Consider the following 20,561-nt stretch of genomic DNA (forward strand, 5'->3'; position numbering starts at 1 on the left):
AAAGGGTTTCTATCTTCAGTTACAGCACTCAAGAGTATACATGCCAAGTCATGCTTATGTTAAATATTTGCTGAAGTGCTTTTCTGAATCAGAGCCATAATTGCAGCAATTTGTTTAGATCATACTGTGGTTTCTTAAACGAATACAAATTCCAGAAGGAATGACAATTTTAAAAGTCAGCATTTGTTTTTTAGAACTTTTTCTTGGTGATAGGATTTATTTCCATCCTCTTCAAATATTCAACATGAGATGGTGTATACCTGAGTACACAATACTAATATTAAGTTATAAATTCTATTTAAAAAGCAGTGTTTCTGCTACATATCCTTCTTTAATGATCCCATGCCACTACTAAGTAAAGTTATCACATTCTTTGGAAGTGTGACCTGAAAATTAGCCAACGATCAGTTAAAATCAATGCTTTCCAGCACTGTCATTCTGAACCTAGTCAAGTATTCAAATATATTATCTTCCAGACTACATAAGGCTAACCAGACACGCAGAAACTCTGTAGAAGGAGAAGACAGGAGACAAAGGATGAAATGACTGCCTGTCAGCCCTGGGAGTTGTGCAGGATCTTCCCTCTGGGGCAGTTTCTCAAGAGTGTTTGTTCTCTTCTGCCTTGACTAACTGAATGATTGAGCTTCTGGACATCCATTTGCTGGAACAAATCATCTTATTCTGTCCTGCCAGTGAATGAGCAGGTGGCAGGGACGACACAGTGCCAAGTAGCAGGCTACAGTCAGCATGACCTATTTTATTTTATTTTTTGCATAACACACAGCCATTACAGAATCTAGCACACTTAATCATGCACTTCACGTAATTACACATTGCTCATGTGTCAGCCCTGGCTGAAACAAATCCTACCTAAGTATCATTGATGTAGTCTAATTGACTAGAAAGTCAAGGGGCAGTGAAAAAGATCAATGGTGGAGAAGATTTTTGTTATCACATTATTTTTTTACTTAATATCTGCTTGGTATCTGTGAAGATGTGAGCTTTGAAAATAGCATAGAAAGTAGAACTGTGGACCACTTAACCTAGCATGATAGAGTTTACACTTCACATGAGAATTTTCATAACACATATTATACTTGCATAGAGCTACATGGTGTGAGAATCCTTCTCTGTTTTTTTTGGCTCAAAGCTTGCTTCCTGAGGTTTTTCTTGTGATAAGACTCTGAGTGATTTGTTGAGGAGGCAACTAATGGGTGCTAACTGTGTGACAATCGATATCGCTTTGGGAACATTTGCAAGCCCCTTCCCCCAGAACTGCTTGCTCTGTAGAAGAGCGGAAGATCTGGCCTGTGACTAAACCGCTCCAGCTAAGTATGGAAGGCTGGGGGATGATACCATTGTATCCTGCGAAGGCAAGATGCAAGTTGGTGCCTCCCTGCTTCCTCTTATCTACTGGCAAGGCCAGGAAGATAAGAACAAAGGAGTTTCCTGCTGAGGCCCCAGAGCCAGAAGCTGCCACTCAAAGGAGAGCTGACTCGACCACTTTGGATTTGAGCTGTCACTCCAAAAACAGCTGACTTCACCACTTTGAAAGCATTGAAAAGGGGCCATCATCGCCATGGTCGTCGTCGTCGTCGTCCTTCTCACCGTCGTCATTGGCAACAGGACAACTCTGCCTGACGACCCACCGCTACTGAGGATCAAAGACTGAACTATGAACCACGCTGGATCCATGGTGGTGACTATGTCCCTCTTGCTTCCTATAAAGACTCCTTGCTTATTCTTTTTTATCTTTTCTATCGCCCTCCTTCCCTTCCCCCATTACCCTAATTCATAATAGTGTCCGTCCTCCCCTTCCCCATTTCCCCTGATTAAGATTTGTAATAAACTGGTCGGACCAACATTTGAACCGTTGCTTCTTAATCTCACGCCGGGTATATAGATAATAAAAGAACCTCCTCTCCCTCCTATAAATTGGAGCGAGACACATGGAAATCAGTAGACTGTACACTGATATAATTTGTAGATGAACCACTTCATATAGAACCCATTCAACCTAAGGAAAGGGCAAGATAATCTGTATTGCACACGCTCAGAAAAATTATATATAAGACTGAGGATGAACAGGGGCAGCTGTGGAGATGAGCAACATTTTGTATAAGCAGAGTATTTATTGAGATTTGGTTCCTTTAGTTCTCTCAAACTCAGTTTGAATTAGGCATCTATTTTAATGGCCTTCTAAAATTTCTTTCAAGTATTGTATGAATTAAGAGTGCTAGGAATGCATTTTTAATGCTGAATCCTCTTTGTCAGCCTGCTTATTCAGAGAAGTTGCTAAAACTGTACTACTGGGAAGCAATTAAATGGAAGATCCTTCCCTTCCCTTCCCTTCCCTTCCCTTCCCTTCCCTTCCCTTCCCTTCCCTTCCCTTCCCTTCCCTTCCCTTCCCTTCCCTTCCCTTCCCTTCCCTTCCCTTCCCTTCCCTTCCCTTCCCTTCCCTTCCCTTCCCTTCCCTTCCCTTCCCTTCCCTTCCCTTCCCTTCCCTTCCCTTCCCTTCCCTCCCTTATAGTTTTGTGCTATATACATGCAGAACTTTTTGTGAATTTTATTAATATAAAGCTGTCAGAGTAATTTTTAAACTATATGAACTGGGATCAGTTTCCCAACTACTGAAATGAAATCACTGCTACGGTGAAACCCAGTAACCTTTGAGTAACGACTAGGTAGATACTCGTGAAAGCCTAAATGGTCGCTCAGCAACAACTAAGCTCAGTAACCATCATCAAGAAAATTTTTAGAAATAGAAATAAAAGAATATAATTTAAAAAAGGACTGCATATTTTCCAAATCTGAAGTTTAAGCAAGTTTTGAGACTTGAAGTACAAAATCTGATTTCTAAGACAATTCATTTAGCCATGTTCCAAATTAACGTTTTGTATTTTCTGTCCTGAACTGGAAGGAAAAAACTAAAACTATTTTTAAAAGTCCTGACATCGTGTTTTCACTCACATTTCAGAAGTAATTTACATAACTTTGAAGAACATGAGCTAACAGGATAGTGTGTTGATAAATGACAAAAAAAGGTTTTGCATGTATTTGTTGTAAGTTCTCTTAGCACTCTACTGTCATACATATTGACTCTGTCATGCTAACTGACCTTCAGACCTGCCATCTTCTTTCTTCTTTTCATGATTATCTAGATATTCTTTGCCACTTTTTATTCTAGTCAACATTTTTTGTTTTGTTTCATTTTCCTTCTAACTCTGTGGAGGTAGAAAACCTTGAGAACAAGAGTCTTAGATGAGATTCTGTGAACAGGCTGCAACAGTACTAATAATCAAGAAAGGATAAGAGGGAATCTCAGCTTTGAGGTTGGTGGAAAAATAAGTTTTTTAATCTTTGAAAAAATAGAACAGATTATCAAAGAAGAAGTTAAATATCATGGTAGAGAAAAAAGTTTATAATATAGTATAAGCTCTTCAATTTTCTATGCTTCAATTGAAACTTTTTTTTCCATACTTATTTTATTTTTTTCTTACTTGTATAATCTCTGTTCATTCTGCAAACAGCAGAGTGAAAAGTTTGTCTCAGAAATCTGAAAGACTGCAGCTTACTCTGTGTTCTTAGTTTCTTAGCTAAGTATTTCAGATTAGGATTTTCTTAGAATGGCACAAGAAAAACAAAATTAATTTTAATAAGCTGTAGCTTAATGTAGTTTCATTAGAGTTAGATTTCAATGAGAAAATTTTCATTTAGCATCCTTTGGCAGACCCTGCATCTTTTTTTTTCCTGCTGCTATATACTTTTACCAATTCAAAAAGAGGAATATAGGAACATGTTGGTGACATTTTTTGACTTGATTAGGAGTAATAGATGTTTGTGATTTGAATGCCTCATATTTCTTTGATTAATGCTGATATTTTGTTAAATTAATGATGGAAGGATGAATCTCAGTAGTAAACTACAACCAAGATATTCCTAACATTAGGTAATTGGTTGTATATTCATGTCTAATTATTAATTTTGATATAGTGGATCAAATATTTTCATGAGTTTCAACAAGCATTCCCTAAAAACAGAATCCGAATATCTCAGTTTCAAAAAGAAGAAATATCATTCATGTCACAGAGCCTTTTAAAAGCTTTGGAAATTCATTTTGAAGAGAAAAAACTTTTTTTCCCAGAAAATTATACTGATTTTAGAACTTGACTTTTTAAATACTTTTTTTCTATATTGGAATATTGGTTATACATTCCAAGCAACATTTTTTTTCTACAGGAACACTTCTAAATTCTCAGTCATATGTATCAACATATTTGAGTCGAAAAGCCTCAGGGTTGACAACAGTCTTTACTGGTATTTTTGATTTTATCTATTTTTAAGATAAGTGAATATGGTCTGTAAATTTTCTTGCCTTTATAATATCTCCTTTATGAGGTTTCCATGGACCATTACAGAGCTGTTGAAATTGTTAAGGTGTTCTACCTTATTAAGCATTTTTTCTTTCACCGTTTCAGGTCTTCGTCATAAATTTGAGCCCTTGATTTTGCAAAGAAAATAGTCAGCATTTTTCTATCAATTGTGTCTATAATACCAAGAATATTTGGATTTGTATCTAATTAATTTTTCTCTAGGTGTTAGCAGCGATAGAAAAAGCAAGGAGATACATTTCATGCTGTTCATTTTCCAGTCCTGAGAATGTTAAAAACTGTAAATAAAAGTTTTTTACAGTGTGGGTCTGCTTTATCAAACATATTGGTCTATCAGATCAAACATCTACCAAATGTCTGAGTTCTATCAATCACCTTTGAAATTTATTCTCATTATTGACTAAGCTTTATTCTTATGTAGTTTTCAATCAGGATTGTCAGTATAAAATTTCTACACAGAATGACTTCATCCTAAAACGAGATAGTCCTAAAAGATTTATGTACATTGTTTTTCAGACTAGTATGATTTCCTTATATCTTTTGATATCAAAAGCTGATTTCAGGGCTTTTCTACTTTTCTTTTGAATACATGTCTTTTCACATGATGTTTTCACACTGGAAAGCACAACTGCTTCCTAGTGTTTTATCTGCTTTTTATTATTTGCTTTTCCTTGATTTTTATTGTTCTTAGCATTCTTTCCTTGCACTGTCCTTTGGCTTGTTCTCTTTTCCTTGGCCTTAAATAACAAATCTTGAATTTAATTTGCAAACCATTTTTCTTCCACTCTAGTGTTTGTCCCTCATAGCCACTCAGTTTATCTAGAGATTTCTTTCTTGGATTTATTTCCAGTTTGGCAAAGTTAAAACTGTGGCTGTTCTTGATATGACTGTTCAGTGTGCTTTTACATTTGTTTGAATACATTCTATTTGATTTTCTGAATTCACCATCTGGTGAGTTGTGTTTGTTAGGCAACATGAAGTTGGATAGAGCTAGGCTGTTCACTAGATATAAATCATTCAGATTCTCCTCAAATTGATGATTATTTCCTTTCAGGGCTTTCCCACTACTCTGTCAACTTGTTGGTTGCAGTATCTCAAACTGACTTTTTATAGTGTATGAGTAATGTTTTGTTATTCTTCTAAACAAGCAATAGGGGAAATGTGAAAAGCACTTAAAAATCCACTGATGCTTCTCTAATAATGTAATAATTTTCTCACAACTGTATTTGCTTTCAGTTTAAATTGAATGTCAGTGAAATTGTAGGCAGGAAATCTCATGTTGAATTCTAAGGGCTTTGTTTCAAGACTGCAATGTACTTCCCTCAAGACAACACAGATAATGTAGCGTCTTTATGTTCCTTGGCCCTACCTTCTTGTAGCACAGTCTCTTCACTTAACAAATGGTGCCCCCAGGAATGCCAGCAAAGCAGGTTCCACCATGACAAGTGCTACAATAAACCTTTGTAAGTTTCCTGAAAGCAGTTTCTGCATCTGAGCAAAAGTCAAACTCACTGTCTCTTGTATCCATGGGGACAAAGGCAATCACTTTGAACTCTGATGGTATGTTCAAGTGAATTAAACATAAAAGAGAGAAATGGACTTTTGCATTCTTTGCCACAGAATGCACATTTTTTGACCTTTTAGTTTTAAGAAGTATTAAATTAGGGCATAAAACATTCAGTGCATAATATCACACCCTTTTCATTGAATTTATTAAGACAAGTTGCTAACAAACAAGAGCAAATAGCCAAATAAGAAAATATCACAAAATAAAATAGGGGGAAGAATTGAGATGCCTGGACACTGTATTTCAACACCAAAAGCCACAGGAAGCCAAAACCAAAGGGTGAAGAGATCACTGAACAAATATTTTTAATTAGGCTTTATTCGAAATTCTATTATTTACACTCTATTAGCTCCACTATGTTGCAGTAACACAGAAGTGGTAATATAAACAACTTCTTTATGTTACAGCAAACCAGAACTCCTCAAGGGTTTACATACTCCAAATAATTTTATTTTGCTTCTCTTTGCTACCTCTCCTGAATGTTATCAACTTGTTTCCCAGCCAGCCAGATTGGCACAAAAGATCTTGCAAATAATGTAAATCAGTGATCTCAGAGAATGCTAATCCTGCACAAACAAAATTACTTACTTACAAAAAATTACTTAATTACAAACAAAATTATTAATTTGAACAGGGGTAGGATGATACTTTAAGAAAATAACCCTCTGCACAGCTAATTGACTTAACAGTGATAAACACCACAAAATCGCCTTCAAAAGACAAAATATCAATTGGCATTGTTAAGTCTACAGAAGAGGAGGCTGAGGAGAGACTTCATTGCTCTCTACAACTACCTGACAGGAGGTTGCAGTGAGGAGGGTGCTGATTGAAGTACTGGAATAGGCTCTCCAGGAGGTGGTTGAGTCACCATCCCTGGATGTGCTTAAAAACCATTTGGATGTGGTGCTCAGAGACATGATTTAGTGGAGGGTTGTTAGGGTAGTATGGTTAGGTTGTGGTTGGACTCGATGATCTTTAAGGTCTTTTCCAACCCGAGCAATTCTATGATCTCATTTCTTTGTTGAGAAATGATAGGACACAGGGAAATGGCCTCAAATTGCATCAGGTAGGGTGTTAGATTCAGTCAAAATAATTTCTTCATAGTGGTCAAGCATTAGAATGAGCTGCTTAGGGATTTACTGGAGTTCTCATCCTTGGAAGTTCTTAAAGGATGCGAGGACATGGCACTCAGAGACTTAGTAGGCCAAGTTAATGGTTGGACTTGATGATCTTGAAGGTCTTTTCCATGCTAGATGGCTCATTATGATTCTGTGAATCATAATCATACTAAAGAAAGGTTTATATTTCCTTCCGGCAGCATTACTTGTCCCACAATCACTGAGAAGTGAAAATATTTCAGATCACTTTTCAATTTATTTTCCAGACTGTTAATTAAATGAAAAAATAAAAAAAAACCACCACAGAATACTGTCTATGCGTAACAGTTCAAAACAATATTCTGAGTGGGAACTTTGCTGTCTTAGCATTTTTTGCAATACATTTTCTATTTCTTTAGTCTTTTGACGATGTTAGTTATATGCTAACATTTTCACGCTTCTATAGAGAGAATAGTCTTTTTCTATTCAAAGGAAAAGTACATTCTTCCAGAACTAAAACAAAAAGAAAAGAAAAAAGGACAAAAAAATAGCTAGTATTTTTTTTAAAGAGTAGTGAAGCTGGATGAATAAGTAAAAATGTAGAACAATGTTAAAAATTTTCTGAAACAAAAAAAAAAAAAATCAACATAATTTCAAATATATTTATATATATACTATATGAACTACATGACCAGTTTTGTGAGCCAAACATATACTGAATGAATATTTAAAAACAGATCAAAGGAATTTCAGGTAGACAGACTTAAATTATTTAATTAAAAATGTGTGATGAAGCAAGTAAGTGTATGTTTCTTATATAAATGACTGTAAGTCAGTTACTTAGGCTCTGAAAAATGTAGTGGCTTAATCTTTTTTTCATATTGGCTCACCCATGAGAAGTTGTACACTGGTAGGACCAATACATCAAATTAATAATCTTGTTTCAAGTTTGGCTTTAACATTTCTCATAACTATTTTATTTACATGGCTTTCTTTCTAGGACAAACAAAAGTAATTGCTGCTGTTAGAACCAGTGATTCTAATGAGACCTAAGTCTCTCCAGAAGTGAAACTGACTTATAGCATTGTTTAAGAATGTTATGAGAATTTTTGAATCTTTTTCAGGTTACAAGTCTTAGTACAGATGACAGAGAGGAAAAACATGAGGCTTATCTAGGATTTACTAAGATGGTAAGGACTTTATAGGGTTTTTCCTTCAATCAGAGGAAGAAGTAGGTATGCATGACTGAGCCAAGGTGTAAAGGGTGTAGACAGAGTCCTGCCTGACTCATTTAATTGCCTCTGAGCTAAAGTTCCAGTGAGGGGCTTTGGGAATACTGTCTGTCTCCTGTCTTAATAATTAAGGTTCTACATCACATTCAGCATAAAGATCTTCCACTGTGGGGATAAAATTTGCCATCTGAAGTGTCTGAGTGTGCAATCCGAAATTTTTTTCTTTGAGCATTAGTGCAGGCAAGACTTGACTTCTGGAATGGTCTAAGATATCTGATATAAGAAAAAGCAGATAAAACTTTTCAAAGGAAATTCACTATTAAATGATTACTAATTATTTTGTATTTCAATGAAACTGTACTTGCCTACCTCTGTTATCAAATAAACTTTGTCCAAATACTAAAGCGTTCAAAGCTGTGTACTGTCACTACTTAATCAACTAGCCATATAACAAAGGTTTTCTATCAGATAATTGTTGGATATTCAGACCTAAATGAGTGTCGTGTATCTGCACAAAACAAGGTACCCTGTAAGAATATATGAGGAGAATAAGGGTGAAAATGACATCTGAAAAAATAAAGGCTTGATTCAAAACCTATTAAAGCCAGATCAGGCTGCAGATTCAGACTGAAGAGAGTAAAAAACAGTGTCTTAATAAATGTACATATACACTGCAATATATTTTACCAGCACATATTTTCTATTTCAATGATGTTATTAATGCTAGTGCTCAGATGCTCTGTAATTAATTGAAATAGTTAATAACCTAAATCGATGCCACAGTAAAGAAATGACTGAGAGAATGAATGGTCTGTACTGACCTGTACCTACATGTAGCTGCAGATCTATGTTTATTCCATCAGACTGGGATTCTCAGCTTTCCTAGTGTTTTACCAGCTGTGTAGTTTGAATTACAGGAGTCAGATAGTAGGTCACAGAAGACATTATTTGGATATAGAATTTATCTGGAAAAGTCGTAAATAATATTCAGAAATAAACATTTTAAATTAAATACACTGTTTTATGAATATATAAGTAATGTAAGAGGAACAATCTCCCTTTTGTTTTTTTTCATGGATACTGGCAAATCTATAATTCCTAACTCTGTGAGGCTCAGTGGACTGTTCAAATTTTAAGCTTTTGATGTGGGATTTATAAAGGACAAATAATGGAATAGATCTGCTTACTGTGAGGAACCAAGATTTTTCTTTTAATTGCAACAGTTTTTAAATGTCAAACAAAATGTTCAAAGAAGTTCCTGTGAAACCATCTCAGCAGAAATGTTGATTAAATGTAGGGAAAATACCTGCATTAATTCCCTTATAATCAACTTACTCATTTGTAATTTTTCTTACCTTTAAAGATGTGTAAAAATTGCACATGTACTGTTATTGTGGCATTTCACTCTTCTTCAGAAGTTAATATGTTTATTTACCTATAACTGGATGAACAAAACATGAATAGTGGAAATCATACTATACATACAAAAGAAACACTGTAAGGGAATCAGTACATAATGGATTTAGTTACATGAGAGCTTATTAATACATTTCTAAAGTCATTATGGATAAAATTTATATTATTACATAAATATTTTCATATTCAAACCAAAATGACAAATTATAGAAACTAATTCTAGAACAACGGTGAATTGATCATCTCATTACATTACATATTAGTATGTAGTATTGGAGAATTACACAGATCATCAAACTAAAGGAAAACGTTCTTATTAATGACCTTTTATCTATTTATAAAAATACCCATTTAAGCAAATGACATTGATTCCACACCCATTTGAGGTAATTCAGTATTGTGAATGTTACTTGTAATTTTGACATAAAAAATTTACTTCACTGTTAAATTTAGCAAAGGTTTCAGGGAGTTTTCTGTACAAGGACTGTACTGGTAAGGGAAGAGTATTTAAAACACATCATTTTCTGCAGAAGTATCATAAACTATGTTATTTTATAAATATCTAGAAGTATTTGCCAAAGATAGACACAAAATAAATGTATTAAAGTAAGCTGTTTATCACAGTATTTACTTATGTTGGTTGGAAGTGAAGTTTGGATATTTCTCTAACATCTTCCCTTATCCTCTGTTCTCCATACAATACACTTCATTTGATCATGCATTTAGAAAGATGCACTCTGGAAGTTACAGTGCAGAATTTCTGTGGAGAACACAAAATCTTGTGTTTACAGAGAAAATTATAAGGAATTTTTAGCAGAATAGCAGTGTCTGAAAATTCCTTAAAATCTTCATTACAAAAATCTGGCATTTAATTCCATGCCCTTTGTCTCATAAGGATCCCTTTGGCTTATAAATTAACTTAAATATTTTAGTTTCAGGTGGGGAGAATTGTTTTATTTTTCATAATGTCTGGCATAATGCTATGTTTTGTTTTTAGGAGAAAATCAACACTGATAATACACCAATGTTTCTAGTTGTTTCTGAGCAGCTCTGTACAAAACCAAGAACACTTCAGTTTTCTCGCTTTATCTTACTGTCCTACCAATTAGGAGGTCCCAATGAGCTTAAACTGTACTTAACCTGGCCAAAATGATATTCCATACCAACTGACATCAAGTGGAAGAAGTGTTTTGATCTGTGTGATGCTTAGCTACCTGCTGGGTCAAACCACAACAAATGTGATAAATTCTATAATGAAAATATTATTTCTGCTCTTAAAAAAGCTGAAAAAAAAATAATCTTAAGGCACATGAAAAGTTTTATCCATGAAAAAATCCCCATATATTCCATGATTATATCATTTTTTTCTTAAAAGTTTTGGGTGGCTTTACTTCATTGCCATGCAAGTGAAGAAGTTCTGCACCAGCCAAATATCCAGTTAAACTTTACTAAGGAAACAGTGTAAACAAACAGCACAAGCTCCCTATTTCTAACAGGTGGCTTCTGCCCACTCCAGTAGTGGTTCATGGAGATTCAAAGCAGAACAAACCCTAAATCTTTCTTAGTTAAGAATACATATATATTTTCTGAGAATGTATTAAAAAAAAATATTTACTACAATGCTATATATACATGGCTGTCAATACAGGTACATCTATTTTCCCATGGTGGTGATAGGATGAATATTAATCTACTTGAGCTAAACATTATCAGCACACAGTCTGTCTGCTGCTTAAGATTATTTAATAAGTGAGGCCAAGACATCAGACATTATTGAATAGTGGATATGTGATTAATATCAAGGTCAAACTTTCAGAAAGAGCAAAATGAAACTGGAAATATCACTCCAAAGCCAGTGATGCTTTAAGACCAAAAGTCACTTAAAAAAAATTGTCATCTCAAATTATGTGAGACTTTTGTTTTTAGTTAGACTAGATAGAATTATAGACAAAAAAATTGACTTCAAAGGTCACTTATCTCATTCTCCTGCCTTAGAGTCAATGGTTTTTATGACATTTCTGATATTTTTGGTCTATTACATTCAGCATTCAATGACAGAATTATCATACTACCTGGTATGTTGTAATAACCATAATCAAAAGACAATATAATAGTGAAGATAACATTATGCTTGCTTTAGTCTTTATGAAATTACTTGATTCAGGCTAGAAAAGAACCATTTATTTACCATCTATTTGCCCTATCGCTATATGACCTTGTAGAAAGTCCCACCTCATTTTTCTGGCAGACTCCTTTTAATTGCTGTAAGGTTGCTGTAACATCTCCTTGAACTTTTTCTTCTCCAGTCTGAAAAACCCCAGCTTTCTCAGCCTCTTTGTGTTGGAGAGGTGCTCCAGACTGCTAATAATCATCCTGACCATCCTTTGGACTCGTTCCACATTCCATGTTCTTCTTACACTGGGAGCCCCAGAGCTGAATGAAGTACTGCAGATGTGATCTCATGAGAGCAAAACAAAATGGTAGAATCACTCCCTCACCCTGCTGACCATGCTTTTGATGCAGTAAAGGATACAGATGGCTTTCTGAGCAAGTGCCCACTGCAGCCTCATGTTAAGCTTCTTATCAATACCTCTAAGTACTCCACCAGAGGGCTGGTCTCAACGCACTCATCTGTTTATGTGCTTGGGAATGCCCCTGACTCAGATACAGAACCTCATACTATAGGCCATGTTAAACTTCATGAGGTTCACACAGGCCCGCATCTCAAGCCTTTCAAAGTCTCTCATGGAATTCCTTCCCTCCTTCATGTCAACCACACTACACAGTTTTGTGCTGTCCACAGTAGTTTGAAAATAAGTATGTTAACAACTCAGACAAAAAAATTACTTAAGGCCATGCGTTCTAATGTGTTAGTTACTATGTGTATTTGTCTTAAAATGAACTGAATTTGTCTGTCTGTATGAAAACATTCATGAATAAAAAAGAAAGGAACCCTACTCCCTGATCTAGGAGTTTTTCAGTTCATATTTAGTTGCTACCTCAATAAATAATCTCAGTAATAACCAAGCTGCCCAGTTTTTTCTTTCCTGAAGCCCTTAGCACTGTAATTTCAAAAAGGTTGACAATTATCAGCGTATTTTATTTTCTTTACCTTCTTCAGGAATGGTGAAACTGTTAACACAGAAATATACAGATAAGGAATTACATATCATAAATTATGAAATCTTGAAAAGAAGTTCCTGTCAATGGACAATATTGATTGAGAAACTGATTTGTTTTGTAGGCCAATCAGTGTCTCTATCCTTGCAACTACAGCTACAGCTCTACAAACTGTGTGATGAAATAGTTTTTGCAACTGTAGAATTAATGATAAAATTACTAAGATCTTTGGTACCCTTACACAGTTCTTAAAGTGTACATATGTATAGTTTTTTGAACAGATATTCCCCCTTCTAGGATAGGCTGTGATTAACAGCAAATTCAGTTGAGAAGTTCAATTCAGAATTTCAAAATTAAGTTTGTAGTCAACCACAAATTCTATAATGTTACAAAGAGAGAATTGTGCCAATATTGTAGTAGTTTTTTATTATCTTGAACACTGCAAAATTCTTGTTAGGTCTTCTACTTTACACATACCTAGTAAGAATATGAATTCAGTAATGTTTTTAGTATCTTCCAGACCCACTGGAAGGCAGATGTAAAATTTTCTTCAGTACAGCTTTCATTTAATTCTGCTTACCCTAGAGACCAATTTCAGAAAGTCACAGATGTCCTCAAAATATCTTGATAGTGGACATTTCATCCAGGTTTCTAGTATGTCAGCTTCTCATCTATACAACTCTCCCTGCAGTGGTTCCACTGGTTAAAGTTAAGGTTCTGAAGAGTTATGGCTTGTTAACTTCTCAGACTACATCAGCTGCTACTATAACTCATTTATCAGTTTTTCTTGTTTTTCTGTTAGCTTTCAGGATGATCAGAGATAAAAGAATGTGTCCTATTCATCTGTGCTGGCTCTTAACTAGGAGAAGTATGAAGGGAAGAGGTGAGTGTAGAGGTGGCATTAGACGGACTGCTGGACAATCCAGATGTTTCTTCAAACCCCAAGGTCAATGCCTCTATCTATATCTAGCTAGCTGAAAAGGAAAACAATAAGTGGTCTTGCTAATTTGAAAATGCCCCTTTAATGGCAATATTTCCTATAAATCTATTAATCTTACTCAAAATGTAGTATTTTTTTTTTTAATTCTGTTTTGCTTCATTTTATTTTTCTTTTGTTGTTAATCTCACTTGAGCTCTCTTCTACTGCTGTTCTAGTGTCCCTGCTCAAATTCTATCCTGTTTGCATTTTTACATCAGTTACTACAGATGTTACTACATCCTGATGTACTAACAATGCCAATGCAAACTACTAAACCTTATATTGGTGGTTCAGCTCCTTTTCCTCAAATTTCAGTTATTCAATTTTGTTGTGATGGGCTGTAAATTTTTTTACAACTTGTTCCATGACTGTCTTTAATAGCTTGCTCAAATTATTTGCAACCTTAAACAAAACTGTTCTGTAGCTGCATTAAGCATCGCCTCATCCTCTGTAGATTTAGTCTTACCCTGAAAGAATACAAGACTTCATAATTTTTCTGCTTTTCACCCAGAAAGGCTTACTGCTTTCTTTCCAGATGACCTGTTTCCACATCCTATCTTCAATATAGGAGAAAGTCTCTCTGAGTAATCGATTAAATACATTCCTCAAGTTTCTAATTTTCCTGCTTCCACAGGAAAGTAAAGTTGTGGTCAGACACTTAAACCCATGTCCCAAGTCCAAGCCAACAAACTGTATAATACAGTGCAAAAAAGGAAATGTGATATCTCTTGGTCTTTCTCCTTTTCAAAATGATAAGGTTTAGAGAAACAAACAAAAATTACTTTTTTAAGAGAGTTTAGCTGTAGAATATAAGGAACAAGTTTCAGATACATTGCATTGTGTGCAAATTCCATGTTTCTAAGTAGTTTTCTCATGTACTTGAAGCAGTAAATATAAAATATATTTGTTACTACACACAAAACTTGAAAAATAAGTGTATATTAATGTCAGTTGAAGCTACCGGTGCCAAGACTGACTAGGGTGCTGAGGATGGGGCTGCATTTCGTTCGTATTACCTTCAGGGTACATTCATTGTCATCCTAGAATGAGATGAAACTAAAGATACGTATTTAAGTTTTATGGAGCGATTTTACTCAGTGGAGCTATATACAGAAATTACTGCATAGATATTTGAGTTTATGCTATGTCAAACACAGATCTGTTGATGCTATGAATTAGAATGTAAGCTGCTATTTTTTCTTTAAAAATCTATATTTTTGTTAGCTGTGTTTTAAAGATCTCTGATGCTTGATTTTATCAAGGGGATATTCTTTTTTTCCTGTAGTATTGCATGATGACCTTATTCCTTAACGATGTGCTTTGTCACAATTCTGATTTTCTTGCAAGAAAGAGCTTGAAATATCACATGTAATGCTAAAATATTAATGAAAATTCTTGCAAGATTATAACTTCTCCTCTGGCAGCAAAAAGCAATATATCAGCAAGACTGGCAAATTGTTCTAGCATGAAAACTTTTTACTGCTTGGTTGTGATGAAGTACAGTTCACTTAGTCAAATGCCTGTTTCCCTAAACAAAACATGTTGCCTAACAAGGGGTATTATAGTTAAGGGAATAGTGTATAACTGTTGTGCAAAGACTGTACTCTTCTAACCTGTGTAGTCTGGCTGTGGCTCTTCCCGGTTATTCACCCCATCAAAAAATCCTTGGCAGTTGGCTCAGCAGTATATGTCACCCTATATATCCCAGAGAGATGCCCCTGCACACAGATCTGCTCATGCAGATTACACTGAAGAACTTGGATAGTTCATCAATAGACAAGAACGTGTGGGGTCTTTAAAGATTCTATTGATTATTTAAATACTGAGATATCTACAGACATATATAAAGCCTCCAAAAGATAATCCAAGGACTTTTTTAGTATTTACATGAATTTGAACCAAAAGAATCAAGAGTTGTCTAGTACTTTGCATGATTACAATACCCCAAACATGTTTAATTTTTTGTTGTTGTTTGATTTCATTTTCTGCAGAGAAGGAGCATGGTGGATGACAGGTTGGGAATGAGCCAGCATTGTGCCACCTGGTGGCCAAAAGGGCCAATGGCATCCTGGGCTGCATTAAAAGGAGCATGGCCTGCACATCAAGGGAGGTGGTTCCCTCCTCTACTCTGTCCTGGTCAGGACTCACCTGGAGTACTGTATCCAGTTCTGGGCTCACTGGTATAGAAAAAAAAAAGACAAGGATATCCTGGAGAGAGTCCAGCAGAGGCCCACAAAGATGATAAAGGGCCTGGAGCATCTCCCCTGTGAGGAAAGGCTGAACTAACTGGACCTGTTCAGTCTTGACAAAAGAAGATTCAGAAGGGATCTGATTAATCTTTATAGGTATCTTAAGTGCGAGAGTCAAGGAGACACGGCCAACCTCTTTTCAGTGGTCTGTGGGGACAGGACAAGGGAAATGGCCATAAACTGGAGCATAGGAAAGTCTGCACCAGTATGTGAAGGAACTTCACAGTGATGGTGATGGAGCACTGGAGCAGGCTGCACAGGGAGGCTATGGACTGTCCTTCTCTGGAGATATTCATCCACCTGTATGCCTACCTGTGTAGCTTGCTGTCGGGAGGAGGAGATCTGTGCTTGGTGATCCCTGGAGGTCCCTCCCAGCCCCTACAAATCAGTGATTCTGTGATTATTTAATTGTTATGGATCAACATAAAATTAATTTACACTCATAGAAGTGGGATTTCTTATATATACATAAACTTACAAAGTTGAAATGTACACTTCATTTATGAATGCCAATATAAATAGATTATTGTATATAAACTACAGCATTTGACATTGAGTAATGTGCACTCAACTATACCAATCACAAAACACAGGAATTTTTGCACTATCTTCAGTGTAAAAATAGTCACATGAAACAAATAAGCTACGAGTTTATTAAAATAGACAATCATATTTCCAATCAAATAATTCTCAACTAAATAAAAAGTTAAAGAATGAATTTTAAAAACATTTTTAAACTGTAATTAGTCTGACTACAAGTAAACAATAAACTACGGGATGTAAAAAATTCACACGATAACTTTTGTTAGTTTTCTCAACTATAAATTAGATGAACAAATTTGATAATATAATTCCAGGATTCTTAGATCATTCTGATTTTAATTCTTCATAGCTTCTTGAACATTTAAGTAGATATCTATTTAAAACTCCTTAATTAATTTTACATTTAAATACATCTTCATCCCTATTTCTCCAGTGGGTTAAAAATTTATCCACAGCAGAATATATAAAAACCATTAAGTTCCAACCCATTGACAGAGCTTTCTCTTCTTACAGTTCTATACAGAATTCTATAAATATTTCATACTTTCTTCCATATATCCCTTCTGAGATGCTACATGAGTTTGTGTGATCCAGCTATGTTCTTCCTGTTATCTGTTTATATCTCAGTCATATAAGTATAAAGATAAGAGCACTGAATTGGCTGATAGAGCTTTTATCTAGATTCATTCCTTCTGGTAAAATTCAATTTAAATCTACTGAATATTGATAGTGTACAGTAGCAGGTGCAGTTCTTCTCCACTAGCGATTTGCTTCCTTCAAGGGAAGGGGGAAAGCTGTATTAATCAAAAGATGATAATCTTTGGGTTTACTTCAAGACCTGATTGTTTCAAATTCTGATTGCCAGAATTACATTTCGGTAATGGTTCTCTTTTCTTCCACTTGAGAATACAACTAGACTATCTTGTAATCAGTCTAGGAAAAAGACATGAAGAGGCAAAGCATCTTTCTGATGGCAAAAGGTTTTACTTGAAAGCTTCTCATATATTTCACGAATGCCTTCTGTAAATATCCATAAAAGAGCAAATAAGTATAGGCCTCAGTTCAAGATCTACTTCTTGTAGGCTTAGAATGCAAGAATAATTTCAGAGGACCCATGGGAAAAAAAAAAAAATGTTTTTCTTCTTTATGTAATCTCTGTCCTCAAGTTTGCTACACTGCCATCTTACACAATGTGCAAGGAGATTCATACGCATAAAACTACTGTTGCAGAACTGGCTTACACCTTTACTAAGCTTTGTGGCTTTAACTCAGATAGTTTTCTGGAAATATGAACTGTTTGAAATGTCTTTCCTGAAGTTAACATTATTGTTATTTTATTTTTTTCATTCCAAAAAATGCTACTGACAATTCAACATCATTTTTTTCCTCCCCCTCAGAAGCTATAGAATTCCACTGTGAAAGATTCAAAGCCGCACAAACGGAAGTATTTAGTTTTGCATTATCCAATGCATTAGACAATGTTCTTACCTAGTATACGTAATTAGATCAAGTTAGTATGTTACATGCTACACAGGCAAGACATTTCTCTGTGTCTAGAAGAAACTATCCACGATTTAACTACTGAATACTCAATGGTTTAAAGAGCTCTACCTCAGAGTGAATCATGACTGAGTGTTACAGGCAGCTTTAAATATCAGATCATATTATACTTACGTGCAATTTTCCTTTCTCTTTTTTCTATTGTTCTATGCTATATGATTGCCAGGTTGAGCAAAACATCGTGCTCAGCTTCAGTTTGACTTAAATATGCATCATGGTTTTATGATTTCTGTTAACAGTATTCCACATCATGTTGTGTACTCGGAGTTAATGCTCCAGTTCCACAGATCATCAATATTTCTGAGTACCTGGTTCTCAGAAATCAAAAAGAACTATGCAAAAAGTCTTCAAGTCTTCTACGCAAGAAGTCTTCACTATTCTGTTCCCATTTTCTACTCAAAGGGAAAGGTAAAACTGCTTGCAAGTCACAAGATTGACCCTTTCTTTTAATGCTCATCACGCTTATGTGAGCTCCCTAGCCATCTTGACTTCAGCATTACAGTAAGGTCTTTGATTTTGGACACTTTCTCTCTCACCTATTTGATTTATTAGCTTTGATTCCAATTATATTGTATTACATTGTGTTATCTCACATTCTCCTATCATATTTAGTAAATTAGTTTCCTCCCTTAGCTCGTTGCTGGTGCTTTGTTTTTTAGGCCCAACTCCACATTTTTCCTTCCTCCTCTCCTGGGGTGGGGATCCCTGGGTCCCCCATTCCTTTGCTTCATTAGTCATGGAATCAGGCTGAACCAGCCCAAAACTGTGACAATATGTCTAAACTGGTTTTTTTTTTTCCTCTGGATAGAATTGCACAAATTGAAAATGTACACTTGATTTACAAAATGAACATAATGGAACTGCACTCACCTTATAACAGCCATGGGTCTTGCCTGACACTTCTGTGTAGTTCTTGGAAGAAATGAGGTTCACCTTTCCTTCAGTGTAAGAAGTGAATGAGGAGATTGAATTGCATTGATGCCATTGTTTTTGATATATATTTAGTCTTCAGTAAAACATATTTCTAAGTTCCATTTAGCTACTTATCTTTATTTTGTTGTAGTAGGCACATGCTTTCTGAGAATAGAAAATTTTTACGAATAGAATCTAAGGATGCATCTACAGCAAAACCAAGATGTAAGATATTATAAAAAATAGAAACCTTGAGCAAACACTAAAATATTGAAAACCTCATCGTATAATCAAAGAATATTAGGATGTTATAATCACAAAATAAACAAGAGAGTTAAGCAAAGTAGACTATGATAACAAAAGAAAACAAATGGAAGGCTTACCCTTATTCTGGGCTCACCCACAAAACACCAATAGAGGCAATCTCCAGACAAGATCCTTCCCCACTGGTATCCAGCTCTTAAATAGGTCAGGCTCCACCCCTTCCGGCAGCACAGGTGAATTGCCTTCACCTGTGCTCCCCTGGCTGACTCATTGCTCACCTCAGGTGATCAATCAGAGGTTCAGGCCGTGACTTAGCAGTTCCCATACACTCATCAAGTTGATCATATCAGTTTCAGTTGCATTTTTAAGACATGGGAATCTCCAAGAAATTTAAATTTGGCATTTATTCTATTTCACGTTCAAACAAATCAAAATGACTAGTTCTGAATGCTGCCTCTGCATAAAACAGAGGGACTATCAGAGGCTCTCCTTGACCCTACCACATACAGAGTGGTAATGCTGAAATATCTGATGTGGTTTTCTTTGGATTATCTATCTTACAAATCAGAATTCTGTTCAGACTTCATGGTATCTAGGTAATTAATCAACAGATGAGATTTATGCATGGGTTTTGTCATTTTGCTATTTCTAAATTAAATTGAAAATGTAAGGGTCAGTTCTATTTAGAGAACATGACATTTTGAATTACAATGACCTTTTTCCTTTCCCTCTTTCTCTCACTTTCTTTGAGCCTTTGTTTTAGAAACAGTATAGCTAGTACAGATACATTTACATTCATTAATTAATCTAAGGTACTGCAGGCATTTTACAAACCTTTCAGATGGTTTGTATTTTTGATCTTCAGTTAGATTTTTAGATGGCAGAAAAAAAGAAAAGAAGAATATCATGATTGTTGATAAATAGAAAGACTTGCATGAGTGCTTTTTAATAGCTCATCATCAACATGTAATCAAACTGAATAATTGCTGCATAAGAGAGTGCCTAGTTGCCTCTAGGCAGTACTCTGTGGAGGAATGTCACTGCGGCAAAAATTGCTGGACATATAACGCATCATCAGCATTTGTGCTATAGGCACATTGTGTAGGTGGATAGAAATCACTGGGGTGTGGTAAATGTATCAGTGACATCTGAGTGGTGTTAGATGGATAAGGGGGCAAGTAGAAAGACAAAGGAGCCAAAAAAAAAAAAAAAAAAAAAAAAAAATTGAAGA

General features: G+C 35.3%; 1 long non-coding RNA gene across 1 annotated transcript; it reads right to left on the reverse strand.

Moving 5' to 3' along the window:
• Nucleotides 1-15,807: 15,807 nt before the first annotated feature.
• LOC125695184 (uncharacterized) lies at nt 15,808-19,485 on the reverse strand. The gene is made up of 4 exons (XR_007377852.1): nt 19,450-19,485; nt 19,025-19,092; nt 16,364-16,429; nt 15,808-15,979 (listed from the first exon to the last, which is right to left on the reverse strand). It is a non-coding gene; the product is annotated as an uncharacterized LOC125695184 (long non-coding RNA).
• Between the last annotated feature and the right edge of the window lie 1,076 nt (nt 19,486-20,561).

Source organism: Lagopus muta, chromosome 6, assembly GCF_023343835.1.
Source record: "Lagopus muta isolate bLagMut1 chromosome 6, bLagMut1 primary, whole genome shotgun sequence".
Classification (NCBI taxonomy): domain Eukaryota; kingdom Metazoa; phylum Chordata; class Aves; order Galliformes; family Phasianidae; genus Lagopus; species Lagopus muta.